The 19041-nt window shown below is 46.4% G+C and overlaps 1 protein-coding gene across 1 annotated transcript in view; it reads left to right on the top strand.

The window, feature by feature from the left end:
* The window catches only part of LOC144136586 (fasciclin-2-like), a 568432-nt gene that overhangs the window by 268431 nt on the left and 280960 nt on the right, over positions 1–19041 (top strand). The window lies entirely within an intron of this gene.

The raw sequence follows: 19041 nt of genomic DNA, 5'->3' as shown, positions 1-19041 counted from the left end.
ATTTAGGGTGAAATGCTTAGGAAAAAGGTTTTGACCCCACCTTGAGAAGTCGAATATACCTTGTGTCATGGCGCTCTTTGGCCATAGATGCCCTTGCGACATAAAACTCCGTAATCATAATCATTATCATTCATGTAAGTTCACGACTTTTGGTTGCACGCAAGCTTTTCTCTTTTATTTTTTTTTTTCATTTTACTAATTGTAACGTCTTTCTTGCTCGTCTGGGCCAGGAAATGACGTTGACGACTTTGTTGCGCTGTCAGAAAAAAAAAATCTTAATATCGTAAACATCGCATTTAAAGAGATATAGACTCAAATTTTTGTCTTCAGCTCTAGTCAAGAAACAAAATTAAAATAATTTAGCTAGCTCTGCATGAAGAGGAACAATCTCGTATGTGCCAATGCCTTTCGCGTTCCTTTTCTTGGCTTTCTTCTACTTGCGCCCCAGTCCTCCCTGAAACGCCAGTCCGGTACTGAGGGTAAAATAAAGGACTGAGTAAATGCAAGGCGTGCTCAAGGCAAGCTCCTCCGTAACACTTACTCTCTCGTTGTTCTTTGATATGCAAAGGAGTCCAGCCCTCTTTGTGGGCAGTGCTTGGGAGCAAGACGTGCGAGCATACTTCTAAGGTACAATCATCATTTGCACGGGGAACGAGCAGAGGCATAATGTTACTGAATATGTAGCGGCGCTTTGAGCTGGCCGCCCAGCATGGGAGAAGACAGCGCGCCCTGTTGAGTCACATTATGCAGCCAGTGAGCCGTGCCTCTCTCTTTGGTAGCGGCTGTTTCGTTTTTACTGCTGAATAAAGCATAGCCATCATCGTTCCCTTTCTGGGGCTTTTCGGTGTCCTCCCCATTTAGCGGCGCAGAGCCGCTGGTGTTTCTCTGTACGCTGGAGATAAAGAGCACATCAGATATGCAATATATGCACATAGACGCGCCTAGAACGAACGCATACAGACACGTTTGTACACCGTTAAGTGTGTGGCCAGTGCCTTCTTGCTTCTCCCACTCACCCATTTTTATTGGCTGTGGCAGTAGAACATGTTGTCACAAGAATTGGGTGTGTTTGGAGAGCGAGCCAGGAGTGAATTGTTGCCTAACATCACTTTAGAAAAAGTAAAATCGCTCAGTGCGGTGTCCGTGCGATGTCGGCGCGCCAAAGATAGAACAATTTAAGCGAACAAATTTACAAGGAATTCAAAAAATTCGTGCGAGGGCAGTGTTAATATTACTGTGAAATAAGCGAGCCTCTTTCAACCAGTACGTGTTTTGAGCAAGCATTTACAGTTCTGCATTAACTACGCTATATTTTTCCCAAAAGGAAGCAGCAGAGCAAACTGTCTTTCCTTTGGTAATAACTGGTTCCTTAGGATGTGACAGAGGCACTGTTACTTCGTTAAATGAGATTAAGTAAACCCAGCAGCAGTATCGCAAACTTTATAACTAGGTTATGAATTAATGTTAATTATCAACCCAATAAACCCTAGCTAACTGTTTCAAGCAAGAATGTTCAGCCATGACGCTACTGAACCACGAACATTTGCGCTGCTTCCGGTTCGTTAGCTCAAAGCGCTTCACCGCTCTGTCATAAAAAAAAATCCAAATAGAAGCACCGGATGTTTCCTTTGGACTATCTATTCGCACTTCGCAGAACCCGCAGTATTTTTTCCCCATGTAATACTCTCCAGTTTTAGTAAAGGGGTAGCGAAAAAGTGCGCCAAACGTAGTAAATTTCTTGCTGTTGACTCTAACAACGGTGAAAGACATAAAGGTTTATCCGACGACGCACCCGGAAAACATTCTGTCCCCCCAAGTACCAGCGTAAGCGAGTGGTCAGGTCTTAGAGCAGTACTATCACTGCCATTTCGCCAGGCTGCATCCTGACTTATCTCGCTCTTCAGGCATCGCCAGAGGTCTCTCGTAATGGACGTGCCCAAGGTCTTCGGTTTAGTCAACAACCGAAGAGTCGAAGATAGCTCGCACTTGGCTTCGGATCCGACTGTACGCAGACGCATTGACTCCGACACCCACACACGCTTATCGCTTCGCCTCGCCCACCGGGCAGGCGAGTAACGTTCCGAGCTTCGGAACAGATCCCGTCGTTTATGCCCATGCGGGCGTGACGGCGAGGCAGCCTCGTATTGCGATTCACTCTTTCCCTACGCGCGGCGATGGAGCGTGGTTATGCGTTGCTGTACCCGGGAAGCATGCAGCGGCAGTCGGTCGACTCGTTCTTCCCTCAACGGTGTGCATTGATGACCTGGCAGCTTCGGTGAGGGGGAGGCCGGAATGGTTCTTTGCCGGGTTGCCTTGTTGGCTTCCAGCTTCCTTTTGTGTTCCGATCGGCCGCTCGGAAGAAAAAGGCGAGAGTGAAAGAGACTGCTGTGAGCGTGCCGCCGTCTCAGGCCACTGATATCGATCGCAGTCGTGGAAAAAAGGGCCGCACAGAAAGCGTCATCGTCCGTGTCGCGTCCCTCGCGTAAATAAAAGGAGCGCGCGCCCGCAGTTTGGCTCTGCGCGCCTCTTGTTGGAGAAGCGCGCCGCCGCCGCCAGAGGCGCCATTGAGGCTCGCCTCGATTGACGGCTCCATTTGGCCGCTTTCGCGGCTCGGTTCTCCTACCGGTTCGCAATGCTCCTCCGCTGTACTTGTTGGGCGCGTGAGTGCGCGCTGGTAAACTGAGTCACGTCTCGGTGCCTCCCACTTCTTGTACAGCCACTGGCTCACTTGCATGGGTATTGTGTGCGTGCTGTTGATTGTGCCTCGGCTGTTGGGAATTCGCTACTTTTCTTGATAGGGGATCGTTAAGACGAGGAGCGTTAGGGGAGGTGTGAGATTGGTTGAGTCGCATTTCTTAATGGGTTTGACAAGTTGAAGCACGTGTGAGAACTGCGGAAGAAAGTTTTTGTCTAATCTTATGGTACTTTTCTTAAGAGAAAACAACTGCAGAACCATAACAAAGTAGCAGCATGAGACACGCGAGAGCCGCAGAACATAGTAAAGAAGGAATGGGATGACAATTGGAGTAAAAAACAAAAAAGCAGTGCTCCAGGTAATAAATGTGACCTTACTTTTGCCAGCTGTTTCTGGCAGGAAAATGCAAATGGGCAGAGCGGTAGGGCAATTTCTTTCCTCTTGAAACAAAGAGTTATTCTCGAAGCAGAGGTCCTGAGCGCAGTTCCTTCTTAAAGTTATCCCTCTTGGCCGCCTTCAAGATGAAAGCAAGCCAATGGATATATATTGCAACTTAGCTAGCTATGTACAGCTAGTTGTATTCCTCACTCCAAATGAGTTTTTTCTTGTTACTATACGTGTTATTGTATTCCTTCATAACGTGCATCTTTCGTAGTCTTGCTTAGGTTTATTAAGCGTTGAAAGAAAACGCAGTAATACAGACATCGAAGCTCTGCCAGTGAGCTAGTGTCACAGTCACTTGGCACAGAATTCGTTGGTAAAAATTGATTTAAGAAAGACACTGCTTTTTTTAGAAACAAAACAATTAATGAACAAGACTGAGTGCGTAATGTAATCATACTGCGCGGCCGAAATTGAAGAACATCACGACAACTCCTTTGCACATAGCTTCTTTTCTGCCCTTGAAAGACTATTTTGCTTGTTAATTAATGCATCAATCGTAGCACTGAAAATATAATACTTTATTACCTGACACGGAACATGAAGTTGTCTATTGAGAACCGAATATGTTGACTCCTTATACAGCCCGGGGTAAAGTCAACCGTCGCGTGGTGGAAGGGACCTACAAGTCCACTTCGTCTTCTAAGCCGGGTGTGAGCTGGAGAAGCTAAAAAGATTTCAATCTATCAAAAGCAACAGGAGTATCTTATTTGAAGATTTTTTTCGAAAACTGTAAATTTGTTTCTGGTTGTGCATTTACAATTCAGCATTGTCGCGAAAATGGGTGCAATCAGTGTCCATGTGAATTCAATAAAATTAATTCGTTTGTTCAGTTTGGATCGCAAATATATGTGCGCGTGCAAAGCGAGGAACGCCACTCGACTATTAATTCCTCCTAGCTGTCATTTCTTCCGAATAGCGTCAACAAATTAAGGCTGCTAATAAATTAAGCGCATCGCCGCACAAGCAGCAGCTTAAAGCAAAAGCGAAAGCAAAGTTTCGCTTTCTTTCTCCCCAGGAAATCATCAAGGCGCGCTTGCTTCACCACAGTTCTTGATCATCAAAATTGTGACCAAGTTTGTGTTGTAGTTAGCGCTAATAATATATCGTGTGACCCATTTTAGAACAAATATTCAATTCGCTTCTTGCCGTTGGGCCGGATGGTTTTTAATAAAACGCGGATACATGCACTACTTGTCAGCTGCAAGACCTGTAAGCACGGGTAACAAAAGCAAACAAATCTTGCGCAAATGTACAAACTTGAAAAAGAATGTTACAGAAACGCAGCCCGAGGATATCCTGCCAGCCTGATGAAAGGGCCAGCCGAGTGCTTTTTAGGCAGTATGGGCAGTCAAGCGCGTTGTTCGACCCAGGCCATCTTGACAATAGACGTACGTCCTCTTTTCCTCCCATGATTTCGCCTCTTAAACTTGACGATCTGTTTTCAGCGGCGCAGCGTTCTTCTCCTAGCTGTCGGGCGCAGTGTCATATAGGCTGGGGAGCCTCGTACCATGCTGGATTCTGTTGCCTTGGTAACGGCTGTGGGGGCGTAGGCGGCGGCTAGCAGAGCCTCTTTGAACGGCGCCACTGAGCTTTCCCATTTCACCCTGTTGCTGCGGTGTCCTGTCTGGCCGAGGAAAGGCAGCTGCCTTCTCCGACTTAGGAGGCCGTTCACTCTTCAATTCTTGCTCCATCTTTGCTTTTTTTTACTTCCTTTAATGGCTCTCTGAAGTGGCCCAGGGTGCGGCTAAAGATTCCTTGCGCTTTTTGTGCTATCATCGATTATCTTGGCTGGTCACGGATGCAGTTTACATGACGTCATTTCAACCGTCTTCTGAAGTTGGGAATTGCTCGGGTAATAAAAGGGCTTGTGAGGAATGTATAGGTGGGCAGATTTCTGAAGTTTGTGCAAGACGTCTCAAACGCGTCACGTTGTTAAGGGGGGTCCACACTGGCGAGTCGCTGAGGTCGCGCGACAGGTTTAACTCGATTTGTTACGCTCCCTCCTCGCTTTCCCAGTGCTTCGGAAACCGTAACTAATTGCCCGACATCGGTCGCGCAACGTTCGCGACTCGCCAGTGTGGACCCGCCTTTACTCTCGTCCCACCAAGCTCCTTTTTTTTTCCCAGGCGCATGACAGTTCTCAAATGACTTGATAATGAAGTAGCCTTACTACTGAGGTAAGGATTGAGTAACTGCACGTCTGTTGGAGGATGGCGAAGGCGTTGCGCTAGAAAAACTTTTCACCCAGTATATGCAATGTCTCACAACCTCCAGCATACCAGAAGTATAGAAGAACGCTGACATATTTTTTTAGAAAGGGGGTGGGAAACAATGCAATGAGAACCGACCAATAGCTCACTGTCCGCTGCTCGCAAATTATTTACTAAGGTAACTGCGGATAGACTCTGACAGATCTTCGATTTAACCGACGGAACAGGCCCGTTTTAGGAATAGTTATCGAGGGTAAACCATATTCCCATTTTCGATGAGGTAATAGAGAAATGAGCAGAATGTAACCAGGAAATTAAGAGCGGAGGCAAACGTAGAAGGGAGGGGCAGAGTCAGGCGGGAGGATGAGATCAGAGGACTTACCGGGATAAGGTGGCCGCAGGTGAGACTGGAAGGGGTTAATTGGAGTTGAATGATGGAAGCATTTGTACTGCAGTGTGTACGATTGGATGATGATGATGTTGATGTCAAACTTCTACTTACTTCATTGAATTTAATGCACTAAGAATATTAAGAACTGGAGGAACAAAGTTCAAGCTGCACAAAAAACGTGGATGAAGAACAAAAACACATTGATTGATTGATTGATTGATTGATTGATTGATTGATTGATTGATTGATTGATTGATTGATTGATTGATTGATTGATTGATTGATTGATTGAATGATTGATTGATCGATTGGATCGATCAATCGATTGATCCTTATGCCGAAATCTTGCGGCTGCTGAAAGAGAGCGTAGTATACGTAGGTCACAAGAAACTGAGAGGTGACCGGTGACCCAGTCATCTCTTCTTTAGTTCTCCCAAGCGTCACGTTAGGTGCACTAGAACGGAAAGCAGTTTTTGTTGCCAAAGCAAGGTCTCTCTTCTTAGGAACTAAACACATCACGGTGTCAATGTTACTAGTTTGAATAAAGCTGTGTAGGGTGTTGTGCGCATTTTATGGGATGGGTGGAAATGTAGCAGGTTAAGCATCCTCATCCCACTTTTCAAGCGCGCTTCGTTCTGCGCGAGCTACGAGTGTCCCAATGTGATTTCGCTCTATCCCTTCTGAGTTCACTGTCCTGTATTTATGAAGCTATGCAATTCACATACCACGACAGCCATCTACTCATCTCTCCGTGGTTCATTCATTTGTAGGAGATTTTTTTTATTTTCGTTCTGTCTTGTGTGAAAGGCCTTTATGTGTGGCAAGTCCTACTGAGCCAGTCGTCGTGCGCTTGTCGTTATCATTAAGAAAAGGTTTATTCTCACATAAATCATTAGTCGGAAGTTTAAGATGCAAACGTCCATGTCATTTGCCACCGCTCAGAACCTGCTTTCTGTTAACAAAAATTGGAGGGGCTACTTAATCTCCACCTGAAGGGTATGACGAGATAGCGCTAGTGGGTTAATGCCCATATATGCGAAACTGGTCGATCTCTACTTTGCATTCATAGATCCCTGGGAGTCCTCATACCACTCCTGGCGCAGTGGTGCAGCGGTTAAGCGATGTGCCATTGCCCTGCGATGGCTGGTGCTGTCAACGGTGGGGCTTGTGCGACCCAGGTTGCTCTTCCCGAACAACCTCTCGCAACCGATCATTAATTTAACTGCCCCCAGGTGGCAATTTCCTCAAAATCCGGTGTGCAGGTTATGATGACGCCACAAGGTCACGTGACCTTAGCGGCCCACCGGCTACCTAGATCGGCCTGCTAGGAGACCACGAAGGTCGCACTTCTGTGGATTTTTTCGTGAATTCTTTGCTCATGGCCAACAACGCCAACGCCTATGATGACGCCGTCTTTTCTGCGACATGGGATCCTTAACGCTATCGCGTTAACAGTGGCATCAACATTTTTATGCAGCCCTTGTAACCAGTACAATATCCTGCGCAGTCAGTACATGTTGGATCTGACCTGCGGTCATTTTACAAAAAAAAAAAAAGTATAGAGAGAGGGTCGCGGAGGGGAAAGTTTTTAATTTGGAAAATTTCTTAATCCTTTCTTTGAGCTATGGTAGCAACCTCTGATAAACCGCATTTTTTCATTCTTCACTTTTCCGTTACCTTCCTGGAACTTTTCCGCGACCGCAGAGTTGGCTTACTCTCACTAAGAGCTTCTATGCGGTAAAGCGTGCTTTACAAAGTTTGGGGGGAAACTGACACTTTCTGCTTCTAAACTGCTATGACAAGCAGTTTAGAAGCGCTAAACATACGTCTAGTCGACGAATTTGTTCTTAGCCGGCCTGTAAACTGGTAGAAATGTGGAAATGTCAACAACACTACCAGGATCACTACGACTCGACAAGTGCTCGGAAATTAACCACTAATCGTACAAAACAAACAAAATAGGTGAATGGAACTAAAAGCATGCTTAAAATTTGTTAGTCTGAAACGATTCAGTCTCGATTCAAGACACCTCCACACACTAACTACTTGATACACAAGGCGGTGGTCTCCCGGAATGCGCAACGAGGAATCATGTATGCAGGTTTTCTTCAAACACAAGGGCAAGCACCTAAAACATTTGACCATGACCGAAAAAAAAATGAAAGAAATACATAATGTGACGGCATAAACCACATCAAAAAGGAAATTTTGTTATTCCTCTCATGTGGCCAAACTGACGGAAAAAGAAGTGTATTTTGACGACAGTCTCAGTTTTGTGAAGTCTAGAGCGATATTTTTTCATATTTGAGTCAGCGGCTGCAAACGCGTCGCCCCGCGAACGAGATAAATTTTAATATAGAATAAAACATTCAAACACTGGCGCTGAGACGACAGTATTTTTATGGCACGACTTTTATCTAACTTTTCCTAGTCTTTCTCTTGTCTTGACTTTAAGTCAATTCGTTTTGCCCTTCTGGCAATGTCGGCGTTTGCCAAACTTCGCCAAAGAGAGCGAAAATGATCGTTTAGTCGTAATTCCTTCTTCCGATGTCACTGCTTCCATAATTTCTTACCCCAAACCGCCACCGAGACGTAAGTTGCAGTAACGTCTAACCTCTCTTTCTCTCCGAGTCTTTTCTGGTGGGAACACTCTCTCCTATTTTCTCGACTTCCCTCCTCACTCTCATAGCACTTCAGTTCTCTCGTTTGCCTGGCGTCCAGTCCCTTCTCTTGTTTTCGTTGTTGTTATGCTGCAGAGATAGGCACTCACCCCCCTTGGGACTCCATAGCTTTCAACGGGTTTACTCTGCGTCCTTCATTTTTGCCCATTGTGCGAGCCGCACTTTGCCGAACCGCTTCTCGCATCCGGGGCCGGAAGTCGAGCACCTGCGACTCTCTCCGGCTTGCGTTGCGGCAACAGTAACTCTGGAGCAGACTGGCTGAGTAGGAAGGCGCCGGCGTGGTGAGAGGAAGCGCCTCGTAAACTTTCGGAAGTGAAGACGTGATGGAGTGAGGAAACAGGGCTCTCTCTCTCCCTGTCTTCTCTCTCGCTCTCTGCCTCTAACTCAACGTCGGCTTTGCTTTGTACCTGGCTTCTCACTAGCTCGTGGGAGATCTTGTTTTGTTCTTTGTGCGGGTGAACTTGACTCGTCGAAGCGCTGGAAGCTTTTGTCTCCCACCTAAAGAACGAGAGGCGCAAAGAGTCTCTCTGGCGGCCTTGCCACGGAAGACGTGGGCACCTGTTGTCTTTTCCGATGCTTGTGGTGAACAACAAAGCGAAAAGAATGAACGAAAGAATGTAAGAGTGATAAAAAAGTGAAATTACATGAAGAACGAGGAGTTGTCGAGGTTGCGCTGTGAAATGTCCGCGATAGCCGGCACTGAGTTTGTGACTTTCTCCACCTACCTACACTTTCTCTTAAAACCAATATTTCAACGGACTGATTGAACGACGGCCGACCTGAAGCGTTTCAGTTTATCTTCCTTTTCTCTTTTTTTTATGCCTTTGGTCCTAATGTTTCTTATATCGTTCGCTTTTATTTTATTTTTCTTGAGGTCAGTCTCCTCTGCTTTGAACCGAGGCCCTGTAACCTTCCCCTTTATCTATCCTCGCCTGACTGCTTTATCATGTCTAGTTTTGCTCTTCCACGTCTCAGCCAGGTTCGTCTAAAGCAACGCTCGAAATCTTTGCTGCACCACAAAACGTAACTTGTTCGCGCTTCGGAAGAAAGCGCCGAAAGCTTCAGAACTCACTGGTCATCAATCTTGTGTTTCGAATGTCGTATTTTTTTCGCCCAAATTCATCTTCTTCTATCACTTTGCACAAAGTTTTCTTAGAGGTGATTGCTTTTTGAGTATCCGTGTGAATTGTTTCTTGATTTCCGAGCCCTTTTGGGCCTAAGGGTTTTCGAGAAACTGATTCGTGCGAGCAAAAACTCAGGAAGTGGCACGAAGTGCTGCTCGATCAATTTCTGGTCCCAGGATGCCTCCTCCGGTACGGTAGCAGCAGGAACTGAAGGGTCCATGAAGCTGGGAAAAAGACACGCGTCGAGTACGGTAGCTACCCATGCGCGTTGGAAATCAGAGCTCTTCCCTACTAAGTGCACGGCAGTAGAGCCAGTTTAAAGGGTGAATACTGAGCTCCCGTAACTAGAACTACTTGTGAGTTCCCGAAAAAAAAAAAGACACATGATCAAGAGGAGAAGCACTCAAGCTTTTTCAGACAATGAAAAAATAGGATTATCAGATTTCATTTCTCCTTCCTAAAACAAGTGGTAACGGCTATAGTGCCATAATCTTTCGTCCCGTGAGGCTTCCCGTTCTGGGCGCCACATTAGTCAGATTCAGTTTGTAGGTGCGATCACGCTGCATATACTGCCAAAAACATCACTTTTTCGCCAACCTGGATAACGATGGCGTCGGGCGCCTCATGAAGGCGAGAGCTGTTTATTCGCACATTAACCGTGGAACAAGTACTATTTAAGTCTGTTATCTTTGATAGTACAAAATAAATAATTTTGTAGCGCTTAGTAAACAAAAAAATGTACGCAACTAAGAAGAAAAAGTCTACGTGCTTGAAAAAAAGCGAATAAAGTGCGCAGTGATGCACAGATATGAAAACAAAGCGAGGGTATTATTATTTAAAGGAGTATAGTTGCCATTTAAAGAAAGAAATTAAGATGCCATATTTTTCTTCATGCTACTGAACCATCCTGCTTCCCGGTGCCTGCAATTTGCTGTAATTACCCGATTCTAACGCGCATGGCTATTTCTAACGCGGACCTCTTCGTGGCGTGGTTCTCGCTTTGCGCCCGATTTTAACGCGCATGCCGTTTCAAAGTTCGATTTTCATGAAATGGAAACGGCAGGTACGTGTTAGAATGCCATGTAACTGTATGTTCTACGTAGGTCAGCAGCACTGTGACGAGAAATCTTCCTCTCTGTTTTTGCCCAAATTTGCAAGAACTTGCACGCGCTAAAATATTCATCAAAGCAAACTTCTTGACTGAATTCTCAAATAAATTAATCCAAGCGGAAAGACCTCTTTGATACGTGTGGGCTCATGTGCCATCAAACCTTTTCTCATCTCATCCCAAAATTCCTCTTCATTGCCCTCGTTCCCTCACGCTTCCACCCTCCATTATTCCTGACAGGGACGTTAATTAATCTCGCCCTCGCCTTGATTGAGCAGCGCAGGCTTTATTATTTTTCCTCTCCGGCAGCTTTCACGTCTCTCGCCTCTCGTGACCGGCTGCCCCCGCCGCAGCGCCCCGCGCTCTGTGTTCAGAACGAGGGGTTCCCCTTGTTAAGCACGATGTATCGTGACCGTAGCAGGGCCGGAGGGTATGACACGGCCCTGCACAACCACGGCGGTTCCGCGATGACGCTTTCACTATGTGCCTCGGCTATCTTTCCTTTTCCCCTTTCCCCTAATCTCGTGTTCTCCTTTCTATGCTTTCTGTTGTACTTCCACTTTCTTCCTCTTTCTTCAAATCATTTCTTCCCCGTTCTTTCCTTTCTCTTCTATTCTAGCCGGGCACCTTTGTTCTGTTCGAGGAATTCAGTGGTGCTTTTCTTTTTAGTTCTCTCTCTATTTTTTTTTCTGTGACGTTCCCGCTGCTGTGAGCGGGAGAAGGTGACGTCAGCGGGGATTCCTCGCCTGTGTTCCGGCCAATGGTGCAAAACTGAGAAGCCACCGCCATTCCGCGCGTGTCTTCCACACAGCCACGCGGATTAACCGACCCTGTTGGGCAATCCGCCTCTCCTCACTCTCCCTTTCTCTTTCTTTCTCTCTGCCTGTCTTGCCTTTGCCGCACTCTGTCAGCCTTTCTTATGGTTCATCTTTCGTTCCCTTTTGCTTTTTTGGCTGTCACATAAGGCGTCCTTTCCTGCTTCTTTCTTGGAGAAGAACAACTGTGGATTTTTCGCTCTAGCTCTCTCAATCAACATGTGTGCGCTGAAACAAGAAGAGGATAAATGTGATGACTGTCGAGCGCAAGCTAGTAGGCAGGTGGGCGCCTTGATGATCTGGCGATTTATTGACACCAATGGAAGGTTCCCTCGGAGAAATGCGGACTTGTGCTTCGAGACGAAAATAAAGTTTTTCTCGTGTGTTATTTGCCTACCCTATGCTTTAGATTTTTTATTTTGCATGTTTTAGGGCGTCTCTCGAAAATGAGCTTCGTTGCCGATGCAATTACTGAGTGCAATGTGACCGGTGTCCGTCTGAAGAACAGTGTTACAAAAATGGCGCATACTCGTTCTCTTTTTGTAACACTTCTTTTTTTCCTCTTTCTTTTTAGTTTTAACTGAGGCGCATTTTAGCAGCCTCTTTGCAACCCCTATAAGCATTGCTCTTCAACAATAATGTACACACACACACACACACACACACACACACACACACACACACACACACACACACACACACACACACACACACACACACACACACACACACACACACACACACACACACACACACACACGCACGCACGCACGCACGCACGCACGCACGCACACACACACACACACACACACACACACACACACACACACACACAACACATATATATATATATATATATATATATATATATATATATATATATATATATATATATATATATATATATATATATATATATATATATATATATATATATATATATATATATATATATTTTTTAAGAGAAGTGGGCACTTCTACAAAGACACTTTTATTTATCAACGTTTCGACCGCGGTGCGGTCTTCTTCAGTCCTGAAGAAGACCGCACCGCGGTCGAAACGTTGATAAATAAAAGTGTCTTTGTAGAAGTGCCCACTTCTCTTAAATCTTTATTCTGTGGAGCCAACGCAACCTACGTTCGTAATATTGCCGCGAATATTTGCAGTGTTTATTCGTATTTCAAATCTGCCGCGACACCACCTTATCGCTTTGTTTGCGACGCAAGACGCGACTAGATTTATCTCGATAGATCGCAGCCAGGCAAAGCTGATTCTACGTTGTTCCGGAATGTTCTAGTAACTTTGCGACCTTTATCGCGAATGTTCGCTATCAGCTTTAAATTGAGCACGGCCGACAGCGGCGGGCATTCTGTTCGACGACCGCCGAGCACGCTTGTCGCTTCGCCGCCGCCGAGTGATTCAGTCCATTTTGGGTGCAAGTCAGCCCAATAAACAGTTCTTTTAGAAGATCCTTTCGTCCGTCTTCATCGCTGATTCGACTGCCGTCACCACTACGTGACAATATATATATATATATATATATATATATATATATATATATATATATATATATATATATATATAGTGAGGACAATTATGCTTTTTTACTTTAAATAATGCATCCTGCTTCTGTTTAAAATGTCCATAATTGGATTTGGTGGAGCAAGCGGCACATTGTACACACTGAACATACGGCTTCCTCCGAAAACAACCGCTTCCCAGACGTGCTTCCCAGTGATCATGTCCATGTTACCCGAAGCTTCTTCCTGTGAATCAAGTATCCGAACGTTACCCGGTCGGTGTTCTTCTCTGCACAAACTTTGTTTCTTTATGTATCGAAAAATACTCAAGAAAACGAAAACAAAGAGCAAGCCTTTATGAGCATATCCGTGATCGCTTGTGGTTCGCGTAATGGATCAGAGGCACCCGACCAAAGTCACCAATGCGGCTGCTGCCTCTAATGCACTGCACGTGCTTTCAGTACGTTCAGATACTCGTGTCATATTTACAGCCGACAGTGATCAGCTCGACATGCATCTCCTGCCAGGGCTTCATATCGTTCGCGGGAAAGAAATATCCACCCGTGATGACTGCGCCCACCACTCCCCACCCCAATGTTTTAGGCCTGTGGTAGGCTAGCGGAGTGCTCAGGCGTGACCAAAGCCTTGTCCTCCGCACCGCTCCAAAGACACTCCGAGCCGAGCCCGATTCGATGTTTTCGGACCCTGTGTCCCTTTCTCGACCCTCGGACGACGGGCAGGGGCAAGCGCATGGAAGTGCGGTCGATGCATCGGGCCTGACCGGGACCCGTGAACCTAGATTAGGTTATCGATTCATTGACCGCTACAAAAGGCATTTTCCTTTCGTAACGGTGCGGCAACTGATGGACGCGCTGCTGGTTCAATCACAGGTATCGGATGACGCGACCTGCACGCCCGCGATAAAGAACAAAAGAGCGCAGAAAGTTCGTTTTAGGCTGGCGCAGAAATTGCTTTTGTGGCTACGGGAGAAAGCTTCCGCGACGGCTAATGATGGCCTGGACGGCGACGCGTGCAGTTAGTGAATGTATTACCTTCCCGTGTTTTCCTTTGTGGCTCTAAATACACGCTCTGAAAAGGAACGGAAAGAAAACATGGTCTGGCCCTGCTGCTATCGATGTGGTCCCTAGCGCTATCAAGAAAAGGCCTCGCGTGTTCCCTGCTCGTGAGGCTTTCGGGCTCTTATCGAACAGCGTGTGTGAACTGGTGTGCACCGTAGTGCCTAAGCGATATCAGGATAAAGTCGAACAGCGAAATGACGAAGCAAGCACGCTGTGAGTCGCAGTGGTGGGCTGCGCGCAACTAATGAGTGCGGAAACTATGGCCGCCAAGGTTAAATGCTGGATTTGTAGTTTGGTTTATGGTTTATGGCGGTTTAACGTCCCAAAGCCATTCAGGCTATGAGGGACGCCGTAGTGAAGGGCTCCGGAAATTTCGACCACCTATGATTCTTTAACGTGCACTGACATCGCACAGTACACGGGCCTCCAGAATTTCGCCTCCATCGAAATTCGACCTCAGTGTTCGGGATCGAACCCGCGTCTTTCCGCTCAGCAGCCGAGCGCCATTGCGACTGAGCCGCCTTGGCTGTGCGCTTGATTTCTAGTGTTAACTTAGCGATTCAGATAGAAAGGCAGTTGGCACGTTGAGCCAATTTCATTGAATCTGGTTTCGTAAAACTAACAAGCAGACAACAGAGGTTTTGCCATGGGCAGGGTCTAGACCAGAAAAACGAGACCAGAAAAAAAAAAGCCCGAAGATTTCGTAGCATTCAGCCCTGCGCTTCTTTCCTACCTACTGCGCACAGCTGGTACCGGTAGCTCGGTCACGGACTGTTGAGGTAAATGCCTTCTCTGTGCCGCTCAATCCTTTTTTAGTACGTTTGATATTCGCGACGGTGGTAGTGTTGGTATCTCATTAATGACTACGAGAATGACAATGATACTGTGTGAATTAGCGGAGAGGAAAAGAACCGTCAGCAGTTACGGGTTTCTTTTTTTTCTGCGGCATATAAACAACAAGAAATGGTACCGACCTGCCTAGGCTTACAGCCCACTTGAATCAAAACAAGAAGAGAAAATAGTGAATGAGAATCCACTTTTCTTCTCTTTTTTTTTCTACCACTGTTTCTTCCAAATCGGGCGTGTTGTCTGCGGTAGATTGCTAGCGACTGCGAGGAACATGCAGAATGCGGTGGCGAGAGAGTGGCCGAAACTTAATTAAAGGAGAGGCCTTTTAGCGTTGATTAGGGCCTCAGAACTCAGCTCGTGTTGTGGTCGCCCTGTCCCGAGAAAGCAAATTAAGGAAGTTTCCTCGAACGAGCGCGCTGGGGCAACTGAAAGCGTCCCCGTACGAGCTCCTCAAGTGGGCTGCACGCCCGCGTTTCTGAGACCGAGGCTTTTTTGAAGAGCTCGTCTCTTTCAGGGCACCCTCTAAACTCTTCAAGATTCTTTGACGCGTTCGCGCTTTAACACACTTTAAAGTGCGTGGCGTTCATTTTCGTTTTCAAAACATGTTTTGGGTTATTATGCGGTGTTCGAATTGAGTGGAGCCTTTACTTAGTACACTCTGTGCTTACGGAACACAACCTTTTGTTGAATAAACCGGAAATTCAAATTAAGCGAGTTTGAAGTTACAAGGGTTTGCTGAGTGAAGTACGACCACTGTGTGGGTGTTCATCGCAACATAGTCCACCGCAGTCATTTGGAGTAACCTATCAGATTCATTGCCGGGTAAACCTATTTATTGGGCCTCTATTGGGCTTCCATCTTTTTATTGGGCTTCCTCTATTGGGCTCACTTTTAATTGGATTTCTTCTTTCAGAATTAACGCTGTTTGTGCTTACCTTACCAACCAGGCACAGTGTTTCCTGACGCATCGCCAAGAAGTGTACTTCAACAATTGTTGCTCTTGGTTTGTATAAATGACATTGTTGGTAGAATTACTGGACCAGTACCAACTGCGATATTTGCCTGAAATTGTAAATTGTTCCATGAAAGCTCCTTCGGGGATCAAGTCATTCTTAATTCTAACCTTCAGAACATTCATGCCTTGTGCAGTTGATGGAAGATAAAACTTAACGGTGAAAAAACAGTTTTCACAAAAGTCGCCTATAAAAAAAATAGCCTGTCATCTCCATATAACCTTCCACATCACCTGCCATATTCGCTAATATAAGTATATATGTAAGCAAATATCTAAGATATGCACGTCATCATTTCGGAAACTTTTCCTCCTTAGGCGTGAATTAAAAGCTGTCATTAATAGCGCAGACCTCTCCGCCTACGCATCCGTCATCGGACCTAAATTCGAATAGGCTTGCACCGTCTGGAGCCTTTACACAAAACGTAAGATTTTGGCACTGGAAATGATAAAGCAAAAGTCTGTTCGATCTATCTTGAACAAATGTTTGTCTACTGACTCTCCAACCAATCTGATGCCACAGTACAGCATACAGGCACTGGAAACGCGAAGAAAAATCAAAATATTGCAGTTTCTCGCCTTAAAATGATGACCTCTCCATGAGCCCTCATCCATTTATTAAGAGCATCACAACGCGACTAACTAAAAATCATTATACGGAATCACTAACACCGTTCAGCAAGTCAATATTTTCAAATATTCGCTTTTTTTTCTCGCACAATAACTGGATGCAACGAACTTTCCCTTTAGTACTACAGCATCAACGCCATTGGCAAGATGCTTATTGAGAGTCGCTTAGTTGTTTCTCGTTGCTTGCCATGTGCTCGTTCTCATATAATTGTTTTCTGGGACATTATTTGCTCGCTTTTCCGTTACGCATTTCAGCCCCTTGTGCTACGACCCATTTTAGGGTATGAAGTATGCTCTATACAAGCGAAAAATGAATAGACGTATTCCTTCTCTTATCGAAGTAGCAAGCCATGCAAACATCTGAGATTTTTCTCTTTCGCACTATCTCTTGTGAGTAAAGGAACGAGCCTGCCTGCTAACAACCGACGTGAACCACCAGTTGCTGCTAGAGAAGTTCACCCCCTAAGATGATTGCCATTGTTCTGCTTCAGAACTGAGTACGGTGTGGTGCTGTGTAGAGCGACTGCGGCGTGGTGCCGATTGGTGCAGTCTGGGTGGTGTGTGCGGAGCGTATGGAGCGTGCGGAGCGTGGCGATGTGGTGCGGAGCGGAGCGGAGTGGAGCGGAGCGGTCCGGTTCGGTGCGGCTCAGTGTGGTTCGGTGTAGCTATCGCTATCCTGTCCTCGTCCAGGGGAGAGCGGAAAGAAAGAACGCTCTTTTTTTGCCAGCATTTTTCCTTACGACCTTATCGATCATCTGCCGTCAGATATGGATTTCTTCTCAGGCGCTTTCATTTCCGGCCGTTGATCGGCCTTGCCTTCTTACACTCGCACTCCGAACGTAAGAGCAGCTCCCCGGCGCATGCCGGCGACGAAAACAGTAGACCGTCGCCAGCCGCGTGTCAGTGTACGTTTTTGGGGTTTGTTCGGCAGGTCAGAGTCATTTCACTTTAGAAGACGCGTCTTTAAACGTAAGCGTTGAACGTTAATTCTGTCTGAACCAGTCGGTAGATATTTTTGAGCAATCATTTGAGTTCGTTCTATTGTTTCTGCCAACAGACCAAACGAACTTTGAGGATCGGCCATATTGATTTAACATATGGCAAAGTAACACAAGAACAGACAGAGAGGTGCTCGCTTGAGCGTTCTCATATGCCCTCGTTCCCCTTTATTAGGTTACGTCACGTGGGACACAATACAGCCCTTTATCAGATACGCCTTTAATACACCCTTGACACCATCTTGCCCTTCTCCACCAATGATGATTTGTGAGCTGAAACCATGTCTTTTAGTGAAGACGCTCGCCGGATCGCCCGTCTGCGGTTCGCCCATTGTTTCTCAAGCGCGCTTCAAGACGCGCTACGATGACCACTACGATGGTGCATCACCTACGCTCCGGGTGACGAGGCCTTAGGCGACGGGTCAGCGGCCGCGGCTTGCATCAGAAGCTGCAGGCCCACTACGATGGGCCTTATGTGGCCGTTGCCATCATGAGAGACCTGACTTCTCATGTAGCACGCCTCACCGCAACTTGTCGCCGTTTCATAAAGACTGAACTGTGGCACGTGTATCGCTTGAAGTCCTGCCACTCTCGCGAGAAAGCAGAGCTCGCCCAGTGGCCGTCGGATGCGGGAGGGCAAATTGTAACGGCCACGAGGACGTTGAAGCAGGATTCACGTGCTGAAGAGAAGGTCGCTCGCGGGTCTCTCTCGCACTGGTCTCTCTCGTCTTTGAGGCAACAACTGGGCTCTCAAGCTAAGCACAGCTGACTTCGGACCTCTGCATTGACACCGTCCGTTGCAAATGCCTTCACACGTGGCAATATTTCGGCACATTGAAAAAAACTGGCAGAGGTTTAGCATAGTTAAACATGGTACTCAGCGAAAGCTTCACAACAGTGGTTACGTCAGGTCATCCACGCGACTAATCACATGACCCCCTCCCCCTTTCTCTAACACTAGACTGAAAGGTCACCCAAAGGCCAAAGATCATCGTAAGGCCAAAAGTGAAGGTCAGAGGTCAAGGCCAAAGGTCAAAGGTCATGACCATGTGGTACGACACCAAGATAGTCCACAAGGTTCGCCCGAAAGGCTTAGCTGTGGTGCGACTTATAGCCATGCATGACCTCTAACTCGGTGAAGGTCAAATCCAGTGCCACGCGTAGTGCGGCTATACCTAGCGTAGTGAAGCTTTCGCTTCAAAAACTGCAACACGAGGGCAACGCGCGAGTTAAGAAAACAGGTAGAATCGTGCGCTTGTCTTCCTTAGTTTGTGCCGCATTCCTCACGTGTTGTTCTGTCCGCATCATCTGTGCCTCGACTGCGGGATTAATTAACGTGACCCACTTCTGTTCCACCGCAGAGCGATTTCAACCAGTGCAAGAACATTGGGCTCATTTTGTTTGAACGACATTATTTTAAGAACACCGCGCTTTCACCCTGTGTTTGGAAACTGAAAGCACTTACTCATCGCTCAACCCTTTCTG

This window comes from Amblyomma americanum, chromosome 6, assembly GCF_052857255.1.
Source record: "Amblyomma americanum isolate KBUSLIRL-KWMA chromosome 6, ASM5285725v1, whole genome shotgun sequence".
NCBI lineage: Eukaryota > Metazoa > Arthropoda > Arachnida > Ixodida > Ixodidae > Amblyomma > Amblyomma americanum.
Note: the sequence above shows the minus strand (reverse complement) of the source record. Positions and strands in the feature narration are given on the sequence as shown.